The sequence below is a fragment of the Amblyraja radiata genome, chromosome 28 (genome assembly GCF_010909765.2).
Source record: "Amblyraja radiata isolate CabotCenter1 chromosome 28, sAmbRad1.1.pri, whole genome shotgun sequence".
Lineage (NCBI taxonomy): Eukaryota > Metazoa > Chordata > Chondrichthyes > Rajiformes > Rajidae > Amblyraja > Amblyraja radiata.
In genome coordinates this window covers 24,416,365-24,441,869 of record NC_045983.1, presented here as the reverse complement: position 1 = coordinate 24,441,869, position 25,505 = coordinate 24,416,365, and the positions used below count along the sequence as shown (strand labels likewise).

Here is a 25,505-nt window from a genome sequence, read left to right as displayed (position 1 = left end):
GATCTTCCCCCTGATTCAGAGCTGCCAACTCTCATGCATTGAGCGTGAGAATCACGCATTTCGCCCAATTCTCACGCTCTCATGCTGACCATAGAATTTCTCATGCTCTGTCGTGAGAAATTATGTGATCAACGACAATTTCAAAACTAATATAAACTGCATGGGGCGCAGGTGTTGGAGAGCCAGGGAAGAGGGAGGGATGGAGGCAGAAGCAGCGGCGGGGACAGATGCGGACGGGGAGCCGGGGCTGGCGAATGTTTGCCGGGCTGGCGAGTCGCTCGCTGCAGCTCCGGCCATGGAGCAGCCTCAGTGCAAGAGTCCCGGGCCGTCAGAGGCGTCTGAAGCGTTGCGCGCTGCCGTGAGAGTCTCTGCGCTGAATTCGCCCTGGTGACCGGCATGGACCAGGCTGCGGCTCAGTGCATCCTGGAGGACACCCAGTGGCTGCTGGAAGTAAGTACCAAACACTGGGTAGAAGATAGTGGCCTTCAAATGGGGGAGGTTGGAGAAAGCATCCTGCTGGCCTGCTAGATTTTCACTTACCAGTGCAGGAGTTCAGAACCAGGGGTCACATTTTAAAAGTTAGGGGTAGGCCAGTTAGGACTGAGATGAGGACAAACTTTCTTCACCCAGAGAGTTATGAATCTGTGGAATTCTCTGCCACAGAAGGCAGTGGAGGCCAATTCACTGGATGTTTTCAAGAGAGAGTTACATTTAGCTATTGGGGCTAGTGAAATGAAGGGATTATGGGGAAAAAACAGGAAAGAGGTACTGATTTCAGATGAACAGCCATGATCATATTGAATGGCAGTGCTGGCTCGAAAGGCCGAATGGCCTAATCCTGCGCCTATTTTCTATGTTTCTATGCTTGAGTATATGCCAAAAAACTCAACCACTTGATTTTTAAGCATTCATGCATGATGAGGGAATAATGTGGTCATAGAGTGTGAAAACAGGCCCTTCGGCCCAACTTGCCCACACCCACCAACATGTCCCACCTACACTACCTGCTTTTGGTCCATATCCCTACAAACCTGTCCTATCCATGTAGCAGTCTATCTGTTTCTTAAATGTTGGGATAGTCCCTGCCTCAACTTCCTCCTCTGACAGCTTGTTCCATACACCCACCACCCTTTGTGTGGAAAAAGTTACCCCTTAAAAAGTTACCTCTTAAAAATACTCTGCGGCCTCTGGTTCAGACGGAGAGCACTGCCAGATGTGAGCTGGGAACTGAGGCCAGTTGTCTGTGATGTCTGGATCCCAATGCTCAGCACTTTGTGTTTTGGAGTTGGCGAATGTTATTGATTTGTAATTAGCCTGATTTGTAATTAGTTGACAAAACATTAATTTATTAATCCGGAATATCCAGTGGGATGGGATAAGTGTAATATTAAAATGACAAGCAAGGTGTCAGGTTGTCTGTCACAACATACAGCCCCGATGACCCATTATTTCCTTCAGTTAAATATTGGGAAGGTAGCACTATTGTTATTTGCCACTCAACTATTATCAACAGAGATACTTGCAGGTGAATGTGTGAGGAGGTTATTATTTGTCTTTAGTTTTAGCTTGAACCAGGCCATCTGAATATTCAAAGTTTAATATAGCAATTGTGCTGATACTGACTCCAACCAACCACGTAATGAATATCATCCATTAGGAATATCATCCATCAGGTGTCCTTGAGACTCTTGAAAGGTGCCCATAAATAAAATTTATTATTATCATTATTATTCTGGGGGGTTTATTTTTCTGATGCCATTTAAACTTCACTTGGATTTCAATCATTTCAATGTAAAAGTAATTGGGAATGGGGAGCATTGGTACAAAAAAAATTCTCTCGGTGCATATTAACAGCAATATAATAATGTATGCATGTTGGTAGGCGCAATCAAAACAAATATCTTTTTATCATTGTTGTGTTATGAATACCACAGAAAATATTATGTGCTCTTAAGATCACATTAAATAGAATATTATTGCTTAAATATATATAGTTATTGGGCTTTGCATTTCGAAAAAGTCGCAACTGAGAGGAAGACAGCAAAATACTGAAAATATTGAGGGTGAAAATGACTTCAGGACAGTTTGTTAGGAAAATGAAGGAAACGGTAACAGAATAATTATACAGCTGAGTGAGTATAATTTTATGGATTAGAAATTGTGTTCAACCAATTGGTGACTTTTTTGACAAAGTAACTAGCATGGTAGATAGCAAGGAAGCCAATGGATGTAGCAAATTTTGTTATATAAAATTTGTTCCGTGAAGTGCCCCATAAAAGATTACTGCATTAGATAAGCACTTGTGGACTTGAACGTAATAGGTTAAGTCCAGGGGGTCAGTTATGGTGATTTATGTGTGGACCAGATATATTGTCTGGTCCACACATAATACATCAATGATCTGGATGAAGGTGTGGTAAATTGGATTAGTAAGTATGCAGATGATACCAAGATAGGGGGTGTTGTGGATAATGAATAGGATTTCCAAAGTCTACAGAGTGATTTAGGCCATTTGGAAGAATGGGCTGAAAGATGGCAGATGGAGTTTAATGCTGATAAATGTGAGGTGCTACACCTTGGCAGGACAAATCAAAATAGGACGTACATGGTAAATGGTAGGGAATTGAAGAATACAGTTGAACAGAGGGATCTGGGAATAACCGTGCATAGTTCCTTGAAGGTGGAATCTCATATAGATAGGGTGGTAAAGAAAGCTTTTGGTATGCTAGCCTTTATAAATCAGAGCATTGAGTATAGAAGCTGGGATGTAATGTTAAAATTGTACAAGGCATTGGTGAGACCAAATCTGGAGTATGGTGTACAATTTTGGTCGCCCAATTATAGGAAGGATGTCAACAAAATAGAGAGAGTACAGAGGAGATTTACTAGAATGTTGCCTGGGTTTCAACAACTAAGTTACAGAGAAAGGTTGAATAAGTTAGGTCTTTATTCTCTGGAGCGCAGAAGGTTAAGGGGGGACTTGATAGAGGTCTTTAAAATGATGAGAGGGATAGACAGAGTTGATGTGGATCAGCTTTTCCTTTTGAGAATAGGGAAGATTCAAACAAGAGGACATGACTTCAGAATTAAGGGACAGAAGTTTAGAGGTAACATGAGGGGGAACTTCTTTACTCAGAGAGTGGTAGCGGTGTGGAATGAGCTTCCAGTGGAAGTGGTGGAGGCAGGTTCGTTGGTATCATTTAAAAATAAATTGGATAGGCATATGGATGAGAAGGGAATGGAGGGTTATGGTATGAGTGCAGGCAGTTGGGACTAAGGGAAAAAAGTTGTTCGGCACGGACTTGTAGGGCCGAGATGGCCTGTTTCCATGCTGTAATTGTTATATGGTTATTGCCAGTGCAGAGGGACTAGGAGCAAGGCCAAGTATGCATCCAGAGTCAAGGTCTGGAACAGTACTAGGTGTGCCGTCAAAGCTGGGAGTGTTCAGCACTGGGAACCTAAGCAGGTAAGCAGCTGTGATCAGGGTAGAATAGGGAGCCAGGTGTAAGGCTGGACAGGGTCAGGAATGAGAGAAGGTCAGGGTCAGGAGTAGTACCAGGTGTGCAGTGAGACCCAGGTTGGTCAACATGGGCCAAGTGCTTGATTATAATCTGATACCGCCCTTCCCCCGCCCCCCCCCCCCCCCCCCCCCCCGGTCGCTACGCTCCCTCGGGCTTGATCTCTCGCAATTTCTCACTCCCAATTCTCACCCAATGTTGGCAGCCCTACCCCGCAATAAAGCAGACCGTCCGGCACACACACACAATTCCAAGCTGACTCTCATCTTCTTCTCACAAAGCCATAAAATGCCCAATATCAAAGTGATTCCCTCCCCTCCTAGCTACCAGTTCCAATCCCCCAATGCTGGCACCATCTCCAACTCATGTCACCTCTTACCCCACCCCCCAACAATTCTCCACCACATCGCCAATTCTACCACTGCAGTAAAATTTAGTTCCTTGATCTTCCAATTCCTACCCACAATGTCCCAGCATGATTTCTCAGCAACCCCCACCCACCAAATAACATTTCCACTCTGGCCTCAAGAGGGAGGAACACGCGGAAAATGTCATTGTTTCTACAGATGGAGGCATTAATCTCAGTCAGAGCTGTTGGTGTCCTACATCTGCACCATTCAAGTTCACCCCAATGGACGCACTCAAACCTCAGGTCACAGTCATGGACCACAGGTTTTCTTAGCCTCGTCATTAAAGCATTGTGCTTTTTGACGAGGAACCCGCTCGCTGGCATAGCATATAAATTTTTTTTTTTTTATCACAGCAACTGAGATATCTTACTCCTTTATATGTGCTCCTAAAAATTATCATCACTTAAAATGACACCAATCCAAGATATTTTTCTACATACCACAGAACTCCCAAAACTGTGATTTGACCATTGAAAAGAACGAAGGTGGACAAAAATGCTGGAGAAACTCAGCGGGTGAGGTAGCATCTATGGAGCGAAGGAATAGGTGATGTTTCGGGTCGAGACCCTTCTTCAGACTTGACCCGAAACGTCTCGACCCGAAACGTCACCTATTCCTTCGCTCCATAGATGCTGCATCACCCGCTGAGTTTCTCCAGCATTTTTGTCCACCTTCGATTTTTCAAGCATCTGCAATTCTTTCTGAAACATTGAAAAGAACAAGACCACTATGCACATGTGACCACCAGCATCACCAGGTTCCCCTCCAGGACACGCAACGTATTGGTGTGGAAAAATAACAGCAGTCTTTGGGATCTATATCATGAAACTTCCTCATCAATTTCCTTCATGAGACTTCCTCAAAGCAGTTCAACAATGTGGTTCACCGCCACCTTCTCAAGGGCAAATAAGGAAGGGCAATAGATGCTGGCCTTGATTGTGACATCCATATCCTGAAAAAATACTTACTTTTATGACAAAGGCTAAGCTTGGACAGTTGGATATTTAACATAAAGGACCTCAGAGCCAATACCCTCTGTGCCATCCCTTCATCAATGATATCACTTCGTAACGCCCGATCATGCGATTAGTTAACCATAGATGGACACCTACGGCATTTTTTTTGTACAGTGTGTCCTGTTATCTTGCACTATATTTAGGAGGTTTCATATGGTATTTTCTTTGCAGCACGTCATTCCTTAAACAGGTGAAAATAATGTGGTTCAGTCTTCTCCTTCTATCCCAATGGTTTTCACAGTCAATAGATCACACTCCATCAATCTTTACTGTTTCCAGCATGATCCACATATTATCTGCTGACCCCTTTTATCAGTATCCTAAATTGACCATTCCCTTCCCTGACGTTTGTAAGTCATCTCCAACACCCCATTTTCTTCCTATAGCACCTTCCACTGCCGGCATCAAAAATATCACCTACTTTATTTATTTCCAATTAAGTAAAGCTCTGACCATTCTTACCAGATGCCACAATGCTTTACTGATACTTCTTTTGAGTTATTAATTTACTGCCTTCATACTTGTGACATAATTACCTCTGCACTGGCAAAACCAAATGAGCAGCACATATTTTCCCATTCCTCATTCATAACCCATGCATGTGGTCACCTGTTATTTGAAACCTCCACCGTTCTCCAATGTCAACTGTTCTACCCGTCGCCTCCCACGCTGATGCATTGATGCTCCATGAAAGCTCACAGAACATCTCATTGCTTTTTAGTTCGGCTCTGTAATGACCTCTGGACTCCACACCTATTTATGCAACACCAGGTTATAATCACTGCACCTGTATTTTTGGATCTATTCATATTTATTTCTTCAGCAAAAGAAAGAGCAAGGGGAACCCTATCTGTTTCTGATGGCACATTCATCGGCCTGCTGTGATCCAGGTAAATTGTACCCCAAAGTAACATGACACAAAAGAGTCCTTTGGTTATTTATTTGACCCTTATCATTCATCCCCAACTGTCTATCATCATAATCTGTTCTCTGTTGTAACCCACCAGGGACCATCTCCATCTCTTCCCTTCTCTCTTCTTGCTTAAACCCTGTTACATCTCTGATTTTTGTTTCCCCTTTCCAATGTATTTTTGACAATGGGAAAGTTTAAAGCTGCTATCTTACAAAGTCTTGCCAATTTAGTTCAGGCTCCTCACTGGAAGTACAAGGTATCTCTCTTCAACAATATGATCAAGAAGTGCCTCACATTTTCTCACAAGAGAAAATGCTGGAAACACTCAGCAGGACAGGTAGCATATGTTGATGGAAAAACAGTCAATGCTTTAGGTTAAGGAACCTTATCAGAACTGGGAAAGGGTGCAGACGGCAAATTGGGAAGGAAGCATCTCTGATAGGGTGAGTCTAAACTGATTACCGGGGGAAGTTACCGACGCATTTAACTTTAGGCATTCGCTAATACAATTTAAAATACTGCACAGACTCTATTATTCAAAGTCTAAACTGAATAAGATCTTCCCAAATGTTTATCCTACTTGTGATAAATGTCTCCTTCAGGAAGCAACTATAACCCATTCCTTTGCCTCTTGTATAAAGTCACATAATTTCTGGAGAAGAATTTTTCAATTTTTTTCTAAAACACTTAAAATAAAATTGGATCCTGACACTGAACTGATCACTCTAGGTACGTCAGAAGCCTGTTCTGAGCTATCACTATTTCAAAGACGTTTCCTAAATTACAGCCTGATAACGGCGGAAAAACTAATACTTACATTTTGGAAACACACATCAGTCCCTACTGTTAAGATGTAGATTACAAACATGTCCGAGACACATCTTGAAAATATTAGACTTGTCTTGCCAAAAAAAACAGATAATTTTTCCAAGACACGGACACCCTTCACCGATTACTTACAAGGATAGTATGGCGCAACACAACTTAGGATTTAAATCCAACTATGGGTTGGGTGAGGTGGGTGGGGAGGGACGAGAGGCAGGTATATCAACACTTTTCTCTCTCTTCTTCTTTTTGTTCTCTTTTTTTCTTTTCTTTCTTTCTTTTACCCACTCTTTGGCTACACTACTCTGGTCGTCTAGGGGTTCTATCTTTGCACATCTCACTTTTTCTCTTTCTTGTTCTTTCTCTTTTCTTTTCCTCTAACTCAATGCTAAAATGTCAAAATTGAAGCTGTACAATAACTGTATAATGTTAAATGCCGTTTGTTCTACTCTTGTACATTTGCTTCTAATAAATAAAAAATAAAAATAAATAAAAACTTTATTGTCAGTGTGATGCGTCTCATGGTCCACTCATCTGTCACCACCATCAACCCCTGCCTTACTGCTCTTTCCCCTGCAACTGCAAGAGATGTAACACCTATCCATTTACCTCTTCCCCTCCCACCACAAGGACCCAAATAGTCTTTGCAGCTCGTTAAATTTAGTGTCATTTAACGTAGATGAGAAACTACAGGGAAATCGAAGATGGATTTGATGATCGCTTTGAGATATACCAGCATTCATTCACAAGAGTAAGCCTGAGCTTCTGGCTTCCTACCAGTTTAACTCACCATTCCAATCTTAGTCTGACATTTTTGTCTGAATCCTCTTGCACTGTTACTGAACACAACCTTGAGGCATCACACTTCACCTTCCATTTTAGTATTTACTAGCCTTCTGGACTCATTATCCAACTCTCCAAATTTAAGTAGCTCACTCATATGTCTGCTTGTTTGCAAACGGGCAATTTCTGCCCATCATAACTTAGGCTCAGTTTTTCTAAATATGTTTGTATGGTATAGCCTGCTGAGCATGTCCCTTCGTTTTACTATTTACAACACAACCCAAAAGGAAGTGTAATTTGCTGCTAACTACTCAAGATCCATTTGGTCTTGTCCTTTCAGAGATAGTCTCTTGTTCTTCACACACACACACCCCCCCCCTCCCTCACCCCCCCTCCCTCCTTCACCCTCACCCCCCTCACCCCCCATCACCTCCCCTCACCTCCCCCCCCAGCCACCATCCGCCACCACCCACCGCCCGCCACCACCCTCCACCCACCCACCCAAACCACCCTGCCCCCCCATCCCCTCTCCTCCTCTCCTACTGAAAATCCACTTGTTTTCTTTCTTTCCCCATTCTTCTTGACCTGAAGTGGTAACTGTGTCTCTTTACTTAGATGTTGCCTTATCTGTTGAGTGCTTTCAGCCTTTGTTCTTTTTCATAAAACATAGAACAGCACATCACAGCAAAAGGCCCTTTGTCCCACATTGTCTGTGCCGAACATGATGCCAAGATAAACTAATCTCATCTGCTCGCACATGATCCATATCACTCTATTCTCTGCATATCTATGTGCCGATCTAAAAGCCTCTTCAATGTTACCATTGTATCTGCCTCAACTACCAACCGTGGCAGCATGTTCCAAGTTGCCCACACATCCCCTATAGACTTAACTCCTCTCATCCTAAAGTTTGCACTGCAAGGGTGGTTAAATTTCCCAGATGGTGTTGTGAATTGTTTCAGCTCAGCTTGTTAGCGCTGATATTAAATCAAGATTAAACAAGGATTGCTATCACTGTCTTTCACCTCTGCCTGCTTCTAATACAGATACATGTGGCATCATGCTATCGAATTTGCAGATTAGCCAGATACACGCCAAACATAATGATAAAGTTAGCTCCAAGAGTATGTAAAACTGTGTGCAGATACAAACTTCATAGCCAAATGTTATATAATTCTCATCTGAAGCTGGTGTCATATGGTGGATTTTCCTCACCCAGTTAATGTTCCAACTCATCATTTTTTCTGGGTACTTTCTGTTCTATATCAAATTTTTTTTAAAACAGCACCCAGAGTTCTGACTAATATGCATAGAATACTAGCTCAATCGATACCAAACATAATCCAGCAATCAAGGGATGGATTTTGATATAATGTCTCAACAGATGATCTGCATGGTTAATATGTACCCCAAATCCAGAGCTAATTTAAAATAGGGACGTGCATTGTATCCTCAACAGCGGCAATACAATGGAAAGATAACCAAGCTCAGATGGAAAATGAGAAGGATCAATAACCACAACACATTCAATGTTTGTCCCCTAAGAAATGGTTAAAAATCTTAAGGGATTTTCAGTACGGTTACTGCAAAATAACCTGCATTTTCATTTAATTAACTGAATTTCACAGTTCAGTGTAGAACTCAATGTGACTCATCGAGGCAGAGCTTTCATGCTCCACTCGGGGAATGATTAACAGTAAATAACATCCAAGCCAGCCACATGGTACAAAAAAAAGCTATCAGATGTTGAACTTCTAATTTTGATGAAGCAATTCAATAAATTGAAACATTTGGTGCTGGAAACAGGAAGAAATGAATCTTCAGACTGTTTGGTAGATTGGAGAACTATTGCAACGAATCTGATTACAAGAATATTAACAAATTATGTGGACATTACATATGTAAAGTTCAGACAATATTGAAACTGCAATGTTAAATCCAAAGGGCTCATGTAAGGAAATAATCTGAGTCCAAGCCATGGCAGCCATGGAGGCCCATTTTCAGCTGCAAAGAATGTGCTGCATTGCTTAGACTTTGTTGACTGATCACTACTACTTGATCAAATATTGTCTCAATAAATATCACTGGTCAGTTTCATTTGCATTACTTCAGATCATGCAATGGTCTGTGCCCACATGCAACATGACCTGGACAATGTACTGTACCCAGATGAGAAATTGAAAGCATTATTCATGCCAAGCACTGATGATTAGCAACAGGTAAGAATCCAAGACGTTCAACAATATTAACACAGCTCAATTCCTCTCTTTAATAGCCTGCATCGTGCACAGTGGCTATAATGTGTATTGCTGCAGCATACACAGGGACTTGCTTGCCAAGTCCTCTTTGATAATGTTTCCCCAACCTACAATCTTTATCATTTAAAAAGACAAGAGTCATAGGCTCATAGGAATGGCACCAACTGCAGTGGTAACAATGTTGACACCAGCCTGACTTTATATATCACACTCGCTTTATAGTTTCGTTGGTTTTGGAAGTTCCAACTTAACAGCACTTCTTCTTCTTATCGAGTCCACACACAAGATTAGAAGTTGTTCAGCCAGAGCTGAACACACTTCTCAGGCATCTGCACAATGGTGTCTGTCTTGCGCTTCTTGTGCTTCTTGTGCGTGGTGGTGGAAAGATTGGTTGAAACAGGGCCGCGACGTGAACGCTCTTTCCTTGGCCCCAACAGCACTGTGGGAGTGTCTTCAGCATAGGCACTACAGCAAGACAAAAAAAAAAACAGATTACCACTACTTTCTGAGAGCAATTAAGAATAAGCAATAAATGATGGCCTTGCCAGCGATACCTATATACTATGAAGAAATAATAATGTGGTGTAATATTCTACATTGGACCATGTCACTTCTTTTTCAACATAGTGGCGTTTCCTGTAAAAAAATATTGCATTTTCATTGTGAAATTATTCTAATTTCACACAGCATCAGTGAAGTAATCCTCTTCTTCACATTTCCTGGGGTGATGCTTTGACATATATATAGAGGTTGCTGCGGAGGAAGAATGAAATTAGTCCATTGATAGTCATGTACGAGATGAAAAGATTGCAATCTTCCACAAGCATGGACAACAATAGCGTTGTCATGGAATATTACACCTCACCTAAAGAGAGAAATTGCTCACAGCACCACAGAAAGTTTACAAGCTGCAGCACATAATAGTATCCTATCCACCCACATCAACCTACACCAACATTGGCAGACGAGTATAAAGTTCAATGTGGATTCAACTGCATGTACCATGTAAAGTACTGAGCAATAACAGAGCACATATGTTATACTGAGTAGCTCTTTCCAGTGGATATGCCATGCACACTTGTATCAAAACACCATTTTACTCTTCAGCAGACTTCCCTCTTGAATCTTCACAGACATCTGAAAGCAATTGCAGTCTGATTCCTGCAATTAATATTTTAATGTTTGGTTTGGAAGAAATAACCATAAAGCAAAGGGTAATCTAAATAGTTATAATGGTCTGTGTTGTACTGTGAGATACATGCTCCTCTCGATCCAGGTCATCCCACTATATTGTTTACTATGGTATACCACTTACCTGTAGACCTCTCCCAACTTGGTGAATGTGCTGCTATCAGGCAGATTGAAAAAGGGACTAAAGTTGTAACAATGTTTATTTTAAAGTTCTCATTCCTTGATGAATTCAAAACAGCTGTTGAAAGGAAAAAGACATCTGCAAAGCACAATAACCAAATCAAATCTGACTTTGGAAAGATTAAACTGTTAAATATTAAATTTTGTGCAGTTGGAGAAGTGAAGAAGTTACAATATATGCAAGGGGAAAAATTGAAGCAACAGAAGAGTGAATGGATTACTATTGATATGGTTAAATAAGGGAAACAACTGGGACACATTAAACAGCTTTAAGCCTATGAGAATTAAAAATGGCTTCAAGTAAAATAGTTACATTCATGTTTTCCTGTCAGGATATTAAATAATGCTAAAGTAGAGGAAATCAGGAGTTTCTGGATGAGTTGAATAACAACTGTGAGAGAGGACTTAAATGTGTCTATAAATGATTGCCAACCATGAAGATAATAGTGGGAAATTAATTGTTCATGAGGTGAAGATTTTGTGGCAATTAGAACTATGAAGAATGGTCCAATGCAGGACACTAAAAACTAGAGTATGAAGGAAAAAATAGAATAATAATAATAATCATAATATCTTTTATTGTCATTGCACGTCAGTGCAACGAGATTTAGTATGCAGCTTCCAACCGATGTAAAAGAAGAATAAAATAAATAAATAAGATGTGTGACGTGACCATCCGAGGGAGACAGTCCAGGGGGGATGGGGGGCACTCAGCTGGGCCGGTTCAGAGCCGCTATAGCTCTGGGAATAAAGCTGTTTCTGAGTCTGGAGGTTCGGGCGTAGAAGGCCTTATAACGTCTGCCGGAGGGAAGTAGTTCGAACAGTCCGTTACAAGGGTGTGTGGAGTCTTTATGGATGCTGACGGCCTTCCTGAGGCACCGTGTGTGGTAGATACCCTCCAAGGCTGGTAGCTGTGTCCCAATGATCCTCTGCGCTCTGTGGACGACGCGCTGAAGAGCTAAGAGATCTTTGCCCCTTCCTAATGCACGAAGTCCATCAGACTCGTTACTGGTCTATTGGAAGAAGAGATACATATTTGAAGCCAGAGGCCTGGAATCTCCTAAGTACACATTAGAGTTCCAAAGAAAATATAAATAAATTACAAAAAAAGTACATCAAGGGAAATAGAAGAACAACACAGCATTTTAACACTTTAAAGCATTTACAGCATTTTGATTAGTACAGGTGTCAGGGGTTATGAGGAGAAGGCAGGAGAATGGGCTTAGCAGGGAGAGCTAGATCAGCCATGATTGAATGGCAGAGTAGACTTGGTGGGCTGAGTGCCCTGATTATGTTCCTATCACTTATGAACACAATAAAATGTCCCAAATGTTTAAAGGAAAATAATCAGACAGAAATTAGCAAAATAATTTTGTCTGGAGATCAAATGCTTGGCTAAAGAAGCATATTTTAAGGAACATCTTAGAGAAGGGTGTTGTGGAGGAACAGAGGGATTAAATGAGTTTACAGAACTTGGAACCCAGACATCTAAAGGCTGATAGTAGGGCAAATAATGCACATGTTGAGCATTGGAGGAATGCTTCCAGAGGGCCAGCAAGTTTAAGGGGAAGGATAAAGGGACTGGTGAGGCCAGGCTGAACTATACCAAAAGGATAAGCATTTTAAATTTGAGGCTTAATGTAAATCAGCAAGCACAGGGTGAAGGAGATTCCAGGCCTCTTGCTTCAAATATGTATCTCTTCTTCCAATAGACCAGTAACGAGTCTGATGGACTTCGTGCATTAGGAAGGGGCAAAGATTTTCCCACAATATAAGTAACTTGTCAGCGCGTTCGGTGGTTGCAAGGATATAGTGTATTTTACACAAAATATTTGAGTATCATTTCCAGAAATTTTACTTTAGCCTCTGCTGAAGTGTGTTACATAGAAACATAGAAAATAGGTGCAGGAGGAGGCCATTCGGGCCTTCGAGCCAGCACCGCCATTCATTGTGATCATGGCTGATCGTCCCCTATCAATAACCCGTGCCTGCCTTCTCCCCATATCCCTTCACTCCACTAGCCCCTAGAGCTCTATCTAACTCTCCCTTAAATCCATCCAGTGACTTGGGCTCCTCTGCCCTCTGTGGCAGGGAATTCCATAAATTCACAACTCTCTGGGTGAAAACGTTTTTTCTCACCTCAATCTTAAATGACCTCCCCTTTATTCTAAGACTGTGGCCCCTGGTTCTGGACTCGCCCAACATTGGGAACATTTTTCCTACATCTAGCTTGTCCAGTCCTTTTATAATATTTCATTTTACATTTCTGCCCACTCACTCATCCTGTCCAGGTCACCCTGCAACCTCATAACATCCTCTTCACAGTTCACACTGCCACCCAGCTTTGTGTCATCCGCAAACTTGCTAGTGTTGCTCCTAATTCCCTCTTCCAAATCATTAATATATATGGTAAACAGTTGCGGCCCCAACACCGAGCCTTGCGGCACTCCACTCGCCACTGCCTGCCATTCTGAAAAGGACCCGTTCACTCCTACTCTTTGCTTCCGGTGTTCCAAACAATTTTCTATACCATGTGCTCTAATTATAGTCACCAATCTCCCATGCAGGACCTTATCAAAGGTGGGAACTATGGAGACACAAAAAAATACAATCATTCAATTTTACATAAAATGGCTAGCAGGGAGGGAAGATACCATTGAACAGTGGAAAATAAAATACAGCACTGCAAAATGTATTTAGTACTGAAATTGCAAACGCAAAAATAAATACCAGGAACTTTGGAAAACTTTTCATCAAGTCAGCATATCAGTACATTGGATTTTATGATAAAAGTGCAGCAGTAAAGCAAATCCTTGCCAGCATCAAAACATTGAAATGTTCCTGTGAGTGTGGTGAACCAGCCCAATACTTGTGAGCAGTTATTGGCTGAGCCAATGCCTGAATACTGCTTTTCAGCAGTTTGTGGTATTTTTGCAAATTTTCCACTGACATAGGTGAGATGCGTTATCTTCCCGCAGCATCAAGGTCAGTCTATATGTGGTGGTAGCACCTAAGACTACAGCAGCGTTAAGACCACAGCCCCAACCTTCATGATCGCTCATTGTGGAGAAAGAACCCCTATTTGCATTTTTTTTTTTAAGTGGCACAAAAAATTGAAAATATTTTTCAGATTAAGCAATTGCGCGATTCTACTTCCCAAGAGCCTCCAGACGTTAACTGCTTGTGTCAGGGTGTTAAAGCCAGGGGCCTGGGTGCTGATGTGGAAATTGATATTCTGCAACTTACTTCCTTTTGTAAGCTCTGCAAGAAGGTTTTTTTAAGTAATTTATTAACTTATATAAATAGCTGAATTTATTAACTATAAAATAGCTGAAGTCCTATTGCATGATAAAGCAACTTGTTGCTAATGGTTGGTAGAGCAAGAGGAAATGGACCGTAGGTTTAGTTTATTGTTAACATAGCATTCCTCAGGATGCTCTTCCATAACTTTGGTAATATAACCATCACGGGGTGCAACAGTGTACTGGTCAGAACTTTGGTAATATAATGAACATAGTGATGCGAAATGCTGAGCCATTCTTTGATTATGTAATCAGAAAACAGTACTAAGAGGGTCCACAAAATTGCACAACCCTCTTCATTGACATCTTGATTTAACCAAGATGTCAATTGTTAGAACATGTTTATTGTTTGAACATCCTTATTAGGAACCTCAATTGGATGAACAGCAGTCCCTGACCACATTCATTAATTACATTATTGGCAGGCTCAGAAAAGCATTGGGAGACATCTAGAAATCAAAACTCTTGACTGCCATCAGTGCGTCAGAAGGAGGACTGAAGATATCCCAGAACATGGAAGTTCCTTCCCTGGATTATGTACAGTGCATACCAGTTCGCTTCTAGATCAAGGAAATCAAACCATCAGGCTTTGGACTAAAAATGAACATGCAAGTTGTTTTCCAGTGGGTCCTTAAGCCAATTTTTAGTCTAACTAATCAAGCAGGGTAATCTTCGCGTCATAAAAAATTTAATGTTCGATCAAATAATAACTTCTTCAGTAAATCAATGCATTACTCATTGGCTAATCATAAGCATCAGTGGAAAGTGAGGAACATAGGAAACAGAATTGGCAACATATAATTTAGATCCAGGTCAACCATTCAATTCAAAAGCACTCAAATTAATTCCACCACAGTGCAAATGTGGTATCTGTAGTGGGTCATGTGCTGCGGAAATTGAACGTGGTATGGTCAAATCAATAAGTGGAACGGTTATTTTGTTTTTGTCTTCTTAAATATAAATTACAAGACCCTGCTTCAAAAACTGAGGATTGAATATGAAACTCATCGGAGCTTGATGATTAGATTTTACTTCTCACAATACCCTCTATCAATTGATTGCATGAGATAATATTGGTCAATTTCATTCCAGAGTACTTTTTCCATGTTCACCGTGATTGATATCATTAATCTTCCTGGCAGCCGTAAAATAAATTGACAACTGAGGCCCATGCAATGTGAAGAGATAGATTTATTTGAAATAAATGTGCCTTCGAGCACCAGTGAGTGGCAGCAAGTTATTAAATATTGTTATTTAAGTCAATATATAATAATTTCCTGTGTTCTTTAATAGATCCACTATGATCATTTTCCAAACAATGTAGTGCGGTATTTAAAAATATTCAAATATTGAAACACAATTTGAATATATCAGTGCCAAATCTATTGAAGTTATGTCATTTAGTTAAGAGATACATCATGGAAACAGGTCCGTTAGACCACGCTGACCAATGATCAGCCATTCACATTAGTTCTGTCTTATTCCATTTTCGTATCCACTCCCTACATACTATGGGCGATTTACAGAGGCCAATTAACCTACAAAGCCAGCATGTCTTTGGGAGGTGGAGGAAACTGGAGCACCTGGAGAAAACCCATACAGTCACAGAGAGAACATAGAAACTCCACACAGAGAGCACCCCAGGTCAGAATCAAATCCGGATCTCTGGAGCTGTGAGGCACCAATACCAGCTGCACAACTGCAATGCCCTATATTCCATCCTGCCCCACACATCTTCCTCCCCACTGCCGAGTACACTTTGTCAGACCTCTGGAAATGGCCACTATTTCAACATATTAAGTAATTAAGAGAAGAAATCAGAACAGTAAAATGGATTGCAAAGTATAAAGCATGAACTGTGCTAAATACTTTGAAAAGCTAATGCTATATGGAACAGGTAAGAATAGTTGGAGGCACAAGAGAATGCATATGCTGGAAACTGGAGCAAAAAAAAAATACAATGGCTGGAGCAAATCAGTGGGTCAAGCAGCATTTATTTGGGAGGAAAGGAATTATCAATGATTCAGGTCAAGACCCTGCATCAGTGCATGGAGAAGGATGATGGTCAGCATAATAATCAAACATGCTCACAAGCAATAAATGCAGCACTGAAGTACTAGATAATGCCCATTTTACATAAAATATCCTCAAACATGGGCATATGGAGTCAGATCATCATACAGTGGAAGAGGGCTGAATGACCTTTTCTTATCCCATATTCCTCTGTTCCCTGTTGTGTCAGTCCAATATCAACACTGATGTATTCCAAAACTACTTTTAAAACTTATTTTGTTTTAAAGATAAAGAATAAAGACAGAGAGCGAGGAAGGAGGGTTGGTTTAAACTGCACATATTTTAATGCAAGGAGCCTGACAGGTAAGGCAGATGAGCTTAGGGCATGGATAGGTACGAGCGACTGGGATGTTGTAGCCATGACTGAAACCTGGTTAAGGGAGGGGCTGGACTGGCAGCTCAATGTTCCGAGGTACAGGAGGGTGAGGGAAAAAGAGGAGTGGGAGTTGCATTGTTGGTTAAGGAGGATGTCACGGCAGTGATCAGAGGTGACATTATGGACGGTTCGTCTAGTGAGGCTATATGGGTGGAGCTGAGGAACAAGAAAGGGATGGTCACCTTGTTGGGGGTGTACTACAGACCCGCAAATAGTCAACGGGAATTGGATGAACAAATATGCAAGGAGATTGCAGACAGCTGCAGGTCAAATAATGTTGTTGTAGTACGTTTAACTGGTGATTTTAACTTTCTCAATATAGACTGGGTGAAGGGTTTAAATGGGACAAAATTCCTCAAAAGTATTCAGGAGAGTTTTCTCAAGTAGTATGTAGAGGCCCCCACACGTGAGAGGGCAACACTGTATCTAGTATTTGTAAATTGGGAAGGGCAAGTTAATGAAGTGTTTGCGGAGGAGACTTTTGGGACCAGTGACCACAGTTCGATTAGTTTAAATAGTTATGGATAGGGACAGAGAGGGTCCACGTGTTAAAATGCTTAACTGTGGTAAGATCAACTTTGAGGATATGAGAGAAGGTCTCGCTTAAATTGACTGGAGCAGGTTATTTGAGAGGAAAAAAACATCGGCCAAGTGGGATGTTTTTAAAAGTGTACTGACGAAAGCTCAGGATATGTACATTCCCATTAGAGTGAAGGGCAAAGCAGGCAAACGTTAGGAAGCTTGGTTGACGAGGGAAATTGAGGCATTGGTCAAAAACAAGAAGAACGCATGGGACAGGTATAGGCAGTTGCGATCAAGTGCATCCCTGGAGGAGTTACGGGAACTAATGAGTAAACTGAAAAAGGAGATCAGAAGGGCAAAAAGGGGCCAGGAGATAGCTCTGATGGGTAACATTAAGGACAATCCCAAAAGATTTTATAAATACATAAGGGCAAGGTCCTCAATGAGTATTTCTCCTCTGTATTTACCGAGGAGAAAGACAATAGGACGGAGGAGCTTGGGGCAGTCAATGGAAGTGTCTCATTACCGTCGAAGCAGTACTGAAGGTACTGTCATGTATGAAGGTAGACAATTCTCCACGGCCTGATCAGATATATCCGAGGGCATTGTGGGAAACTAGAGGAAATTGGTTGAAACTACAGAGTTCTGGTTGAAATTTACGAGTCGTCCTTAAATACAGGAGAGGTGCCAGTGGACTGGAGGGTGGCAAATGTTGTGCCTTTTTTCAAGAAGGGCTGCAGGGAGAATGCTGGGAACTATAGGCTGGTGAGCTTAACATCTGTAGTTGGAATGATACTAGAGAGTGTTCTGAAGGTTAGGTTATACAGGCATTAGGATGGGCAAGGTCTGATTAGGGATAGTCAGTGGTTTTGTACATGGGAGGTTGTGTCTTACAAAATTGATTAATTTTATTGAAGCCGTGAACAAAAAGGTCAATGAGGGCAAAGCTGTAGATGTGTATGTAAGCATGCAGGTACAGCAGGCAGTGAAGAAAGAGAATGGTATGGTGGCCTTTATAACAAGAGGAGTTGAGTATAGGAGCAAAGAGGTCCTTCTGCAGTTGTACAGGGCCCTAGTGAGACCATACCTGGAGTATTGTGTGCAGTTTTGGTCTCCAAATTTGAGGAAGGACATTCTTGCTATTGAGGGTGTGCAGCGTAGGTTCACAAGATTAATTCCCGGGATGGCGGGACTGTCATATGCTGAGAGAATGGAGTGACTAGACTTGTATACTCAGGAATTTAGGAGGATGAGAGGATATCTTATTGAAACATATAAGATTATTAAGGGTTTGGACACGCAAGAGGCAGGAAACATGTTGGGGGAGTTCAGAACCGGGGGCCACAGTTTCAGAATAAGGGGCAAGTCATTTAGAACGGAGATGAGGAAACACTTTTTCACACAGAGAGTTGTGAGTCTGTGGAATTCTCTGCCTCAGAGGGCAGTGGAGGCCGGTTCTCTGGAAACTTCCAAGAGAGAGCTAGATAGGGCTCTTGAAGATAGCGGAGTCAGGGGATATGGGGTGAAGGCAGGAACGGGGTACTGATTGTGGATCATCAGCCATGATCACATTGAATGGCGGTGCTGGCTTGAAGGGCTGTATGGCCTACTCCTGCACCTATTGTCTATATGGATTTTTGTAAGGCATTCAACAAGGTTCCGCATGGTAGACTGCTCTGGAAGGTTAGATCGCATGAGATCCAAGAAGAGATAGTTGAATGGATAGCAAATTGGCTCCATGGAAGGAAGCAGATGGTGATGGTGGAAGGTTGATTTTTGGACCTGTGACTAGTGGTGTGCCTCAGTGTTCGGTGCCGGGCCCGATACTGTTTGTCATCAACATCAATGATTTGGGCAAGATTAGCAAGTTTGAGAGTGGTTTTGCAGATAGTGAAGATGGTTGTGAAAGATTGCAGCAGGATCTGGATCGATTGGCCAGGTGGATGGAGGAATGGTTGATGGAATTTAATACGGAGAAGTGTGAGGTGTTGCATTTTGGGACGTCGAACAAGAGTGGGACCTACACAGTAAATGGTAAGCCTCTGGGTCGTGTTGTAGAGCAGAGGGATCTAGGAGTACAGGTGCATGGTTCCTTGAAGGTCAAGTCGCAGATAGATAAAGTGGTGAAAAAGGCTTTTGGCATTTTGGCCTTCATCAGTCAGAGTATTGAGTATAGTTGGGAGGTCATGTTGCAGTTGTATAAGATGTTGGTTAGACAGCATTTAGAATATTGTGTTCAGTTCTGGGCACCATGCTATAGGAAATATATTGTCAAGCTTGAAAGGATATAGAAAAGATTTATGAGGATGTTGCCAGGATTAGTGGGTTTGAGCTATAGGGATAGGTTGAGTAGGCTGGGTCTCTATTGTATAGAGCGCAGGAGTATGAGAGGGGGATCTTATAGAGGTGTACAAAAATGATGAGAGGAATAGATCGGGTACATGCTCAGAGTCTCTTCCCAGAGTAGGGGAATCGAGCACCAGAGGACATAGGTTCAAGGTGAAGGGGAAAAGATTTAATAGGAATCCGAGGGGTAACTTTTTCACACAAAGGGTGGTGGGTGTATGGAACAAGCTGCCAGAGGAGGTAGTTGAGGCAGTGGTTGAGGCTGGGACTATCCCATCATTTAAGAGAGTTAGACAGGTACATGGATAGGACAGGTTTGGAGGGATATGGACCAAGTGCAGGCAGGTGGGACTAATGTAGCTGGGACATTGTTGGCCGGTGTGGGCAAGTTGGGAATGTTGGCGTGCAGTAGCTCTGGCACAATGATGTTGAATGCAGAGCTAAAATCAACAAACAAAATCCTCGCATAGGTCCCCTGGCGGTCTAGGTGCTGGAGGAAGAAGTGCAGGCCCAGGTTGACTGCATCATCCACAAATCTATTGGCCCGGTATGCAAACTGCAGAGGGTCCAGCAGGGGGGTTTCTGATATTTTTCAGCTTGAACCAGCACGCCTTTCAAGGGTCTTCATGACGAGAGGTCAGTGCAACAGGCCTGTAGTCATTAAGACAAGTAATCCTTGCCTTTTTGGGTACAGGGACAATAGTGGGAACTTTGAAGCAGGCAGGGACAGTACAGGTTTGCAGGGACTGGTTGAAAATGTCTGTGTAGACTGGTGGCTGTTGTTCAGCATAGAGCTTGAGAGTAGAGGGGGAAAACATTGTCCGGTCCTGGAGATTTCTGGCTTTTCTGTCTTCTGAAAAGCCTCTCCATCTCCTCTATTTTTACTGTTGATGATGGGGAAGTGATGTTGTGCAGCACGGAAATATATAGATGCCGTGAAAAGCTAAAAAATGACTGAACAGAAGAAAGGGAGACCATTATTTTCTTATTATCCACGAGCGGACATGATGTCAGTCATGGTAAGTAGCAATATCTTTGATATTTTCTTCAACTCAGAACAAAGCTAATAGGCCCATCTAATCTGTGCTAACTCTCACGTTCCCATAAATCCCATTCCCCCCTCCCAAATTCCAACACATCTCCAAAAACAAGCCATCCCTCACCCCATCAGGCATTTCCTGGTCCATACGTTCCCACATCAGCTTCATCAGAACCCACAGAACTGGAACTGTGAAAGTCATCCTCGATCTAAAGGACCAGTTAGAAGATTGAAAAGCTATATGGCAGTAACCAGGGGCAATGTTTAAAGAAGAGTTCAGGTCCTGGAGGGACTGCTCAGTTGACTTCAACTACAGAGGACGTATATAAATTTTTTGATGATCTAGCCTAGACAAGAGGACAACAGACAGGTGCTTATATTAGGCTGCCCATAAGCCCTGCATGGTCAAGGGGCACAGAGGTTTGCAGCTGCAACTTGGTTAATTCGTTCTGACATAGACTGGGAGGCCATCATCGGGAGCAAATCTGTGGAAGGCACCGCAAGGTCACAGCTTCCAATACTGTATTGTAAAATCAATGTAATTAAAAGTCTGAATTCCGCAATGGATTCCCCAATCTGCAGCCTGGCAAGCTCAATCTGATGTTTTTACATCACTGTTCAAAGATATTTTCAATGGTTTATAGCAATCTGTTGTCCCATTCTCCACCAAAGCACCCACATTGCTGAGGTGTTGCCATGACCAAGGACATGCTGACCTCCCTCAGAATGACAGCAGTTTATGCTCTCACCCTAGAACAGTGCACTGCTGATCCCAGTCAGCCGAGACTGCAGTAGTCTCAGAGAAGAATTGTAGTTAATGCTTGTTTTTCCAGGTCAGCTGCTCAAAGTCAATGTCTTCTAAACCAGGACCATCTAGGAACAGAAAGGAAATGGCATGCAAAGACAGGCACAAAAATAGTGTGAAGAATATTTGTTTATTTTTTTTAATACAGATTTTATCACGACTGATGATATAAAACCAGACTTGGATGTGCTCTTGTTCAAGAAGGAACTGCAGATGCTGGAAGATCGAAGGTACACAAAATTGCTGGAGAAACTCAGCGGGTGCAGCAGCATCTATGGAGCGAAGGAAATAGGCGACGTTTCGGCCCGAAACGTCGCCTATTTCCTTCGCTCCATAGATGCTGTTGCACCCGCTGAGTTTCTCCAGCAATTTTGTGTACCTTCGATGTGCTCTTACTGCTTTTATTTCAGTTAATGTGATGTTTAGTGAGAGGGATGTTGGCAGTGCAGGATTTTTTGTGAACGTGGAAATGTTTTTTAATTTACCGATGTTTGAATAATCTGATATTGCAGAGGCCTGGCACAAAATGGGCGTCTCTGTTGTAGTTTCACTACCACTTCCTTTCCACTACTCTTGCTTTTCTCTCACAGGGTGGGTCCAGGTGAGGGGAAATTTACAAATTTAGAAAAAAAAAGCGCAGTGCAGTTAGATGGATAATCAGCAAGTATTGCGTGACAGAACGCAATAGACCACACAATGATAACTGCATAGCAACAGGGTTAAAATAGAGAAATTAATCTGACTGCTTGAAGAGTTCATATAAACTAGATGAACACAGAACGTAGAACTGTACAGCACAGGAACAGGCCCTTCAACCTGCAATGTCTATGCCGAACATACCAAGTGAAACTAATCTCCTCTGCCTGCATATGATCCATATCCCTCCATTCCCTGCATATTCTAGTACCTATCCAAAAGCACCTTAAATTGAAGAGGTCAAAAACATTGTGGAACAAATAGAAATAGATTGAATTGATCACATGGTCATTACTGAAACTGAATCGCAATGCATCCAAGAATGTGAACAGAATAGTCCAGGTCACTTAAGATTTTGAAAAGATTGGCAGAATATAATAGTAGAGGAAACACTGACAATACGGCATTAAGAAAAGAAAAAGGTTCTGGGCTCAGTATATAGAAACATAGAAAATAGGTGCAGGAGTAGGCCATTCGGCACTTCGAGCCTGCACCGCCATTCAATATGATCATGGCTGATCATCCAACTCAGTATCCTGTACCTGCCCTCTCTCCATACCCCCTGATCCCTTTAGCCACAAGGGCCACATCTAACTCCCTCTTAAATATAGCCAATGAACTGGCCTCAACTACCTTCTGTGGCAGGGAGTTCCAGAGATTCACCACTCTCTGTGTGAAAAATGTTTTTCTCATCTCGGTTCTAAAGGATTTCCCCTTTAACCTTAAACTGTGACCCCTTGTCCTGGACTTCCCCAACATCGGGAACAATCTTCCTGCATCTAGCCTGTCCAACCCCTTAAGAATTTTGTAAGTTTCTATAAGATCCCCCCTCAATCTTCTAAATTCTAGCGAGTACAAGCCGAGTCTATCCAGTCTTTCTTCATATGAAAATCTTGACATCCCAGGAATCAGTCTGGTGAACTTTCTCTGTACTCCCTCTATGGCAAGAATGTCTTTCCTTAGATTTGAAGACCAAAACTGTACGCAATACTCCAGGTGTGGTCTCACCAATACCCTGTACTCAAATCCTTTTGCTATGAATGCCAATACCATTCGCTTTCTTCACTGCCTGCTGCACCTGCATGCCTACTTTCAATGACTGGTGTACCATGACACCCAGGTCTCATTACATCTCCCCTTTTCCTAATCGGCCACCATTTAGGTAATAGTCTACTTTCCTGTTTTTGCCACCAAAGCGGATAACCTCACATTTATCCATATTATACTGCATCTGCCATGTATTTGCCGACTCACCCAGCCTATCCAGGTCACCTTGCAGCCTCCTAGCATCCTCCTCACAGCTAACACTGCCCCCCAGCTTCGTGTCATCCGCAAACTTGAAGATGTTGCATTCAATTCCCTCGTCCAAATCATTAATATATATTGTAAATAGCTGGGGTCCCAGCACTGAGCCTTGCGGTATCCCACTAGTCACTGCCTGCCAATCTGAAAAGGACCCGTTTACTCCTACTCAGGATGCATATTTAGTTTGGATGATGAAAGGGAACAATAAAGGGCAGAAAACATTGGTACGAGTGGTCTTTAAGCCCCGGAGGACAGAATATCCATATATAAAATTAAATTTGCATAGTTTTGTGAAATTCAAGATATTTGCCAAAACAGTGTGTTACAAATCTAACCGGATTATAAACTATTTTAGTATCCAACATATGACAGTATATCAGTAATCTCATAGTAAAATATCCAGCGACGTAATGTTCGGAATCAGGCATATTGATACTAAAACCGGGAACTGCCTTAACTATCACCTACACAGAATGATGTTTTGGGTAATGATGCCCCATTGTGGATAAACACAATACTGCATGTACTTTTGACATTTGACAACATCTATTTTAGCAGGCCTTGGAGGAAACTGAGCTTTACTATTCTGCTTTTATTCTATAACTGCACTGTCAACAGTTCCTGTAAATGAGACTGAAATCTGTGTCTTTCTTGTATTAGAATGTCTTAGGTTTTGTTATAAACAGAAGTTACATTAGACTGCTGACAGAAGAATAAGAAAGGAATACACAGCCAAGAAAGTATGCACAATCAAAAACACGTGCCAGATTTAAAACAGCACCCCCATAGCACAAAATCTTTGAAATGCTTAAAATGGATTAACAAGTGCAGATTTCTTACATTTTTATCATGTAAGTTCCTTGAGTCTGTGCATAGGAATTATATCTCTAAATGTATATTACATAGTATCTGGAGGCACTTCATATTTTAGCTAAGTAACAATAGTTATCAACAAAGTATCCTTTTTTTGAAAGCAATAAATTCTCAATGGCAATGTCTGTGCACGAATGTATCAAAAATCATACCACATAAAACATCACTTCTTACTTACATTTAATGTTACCCTTAATGTACTACAAATATGTGAGCGTCAAGTGTCCGGGATCACAATTCATTCTTGCTACAACTGGAATGTCTACCCCATGGAGGCCGAGTGTTTATCCCACTCCACCTCTCTAGTGTCCTCCCAACTTTAGTATCCAATTCCCCAAATTTTTTTATGTAAAATCTTTTCATTTTAAAGCATTCATCCAACAAAACATTCAGATCTTGATTTAACAAAGGGGTTAATGGCTAGCAAGAGATACAAATTGTTATACTGCAAAAGGAAAACAAATAACCCTATGCAACAGAATTAACATCTAATATCATGGATCACAATTTCCAGCTAAGATGATATTCTGTAATAGGGTTAATGGACGTAATTCAACTGCAATTTTACTGGAATACGACCATAAATGTAACTGATTTGGATACTACATACAACATTTTGAGATCAGCACAAATGATTCCAGTTACAAAGGGGAGATGGCGATGGTCAATCACTATCTTTGGCAGGTACACACAAATGCTGGAGAAACTCAGCGGGTGCAGCAGCATCTATGGATCGAAGGAAATAGGCAACGTTTCGAGCCGAAACCCTTCTTCAGATTGATGGGGGGTGGCAGGGAGAAGAAAGGAAAAAGGAGGAGGAACCCGAGGGCTGAGGGATGGGAGGGGGAGGGGAGGAACCCGAGGGGAGGAGACAGCAAGGGCTAACAAAATTGGGAGAATTCAATGTTCATGCCCGCAGGATGCAGACTCCCCAAGCGGAATATGAGGTGCTGTTCCTCCATTTTCCAGTGTTGCTCGCTCTGGCCATGGAGGAGACCCAGGACAGAGAGGTCGGATGGGGAATGGGAGGGGGAGTTGAAGTGCTGAGCCACCGGGAGGTCAGCTTGGTTATTG

At 42.0% G+C, this 25,505-nt stretch overlaps 1 long non-coding RNA gene across 1 annotated transcript; it reads right to left on the bottom strand.

The window, feature by feature from the left end:
• Positions 1–21,670: 21,670 nt before the first annotated feature.
• LOC116989208 lies at positions 21,671–22,689 on the bottom strand. The gene is made up of 2 exons (XR_004416174.1): positions 21,937–22,689; positions 21,671–21,736 (listed from the first exon to the last, which is right to left on the bottom strand). It is a non-coding gene; the product is annotated as an uncharacterized LOC116989208 (long non-coding RNA).
• Positions 22,690–25,505: the final 2,816 nt, after the last annotated feature.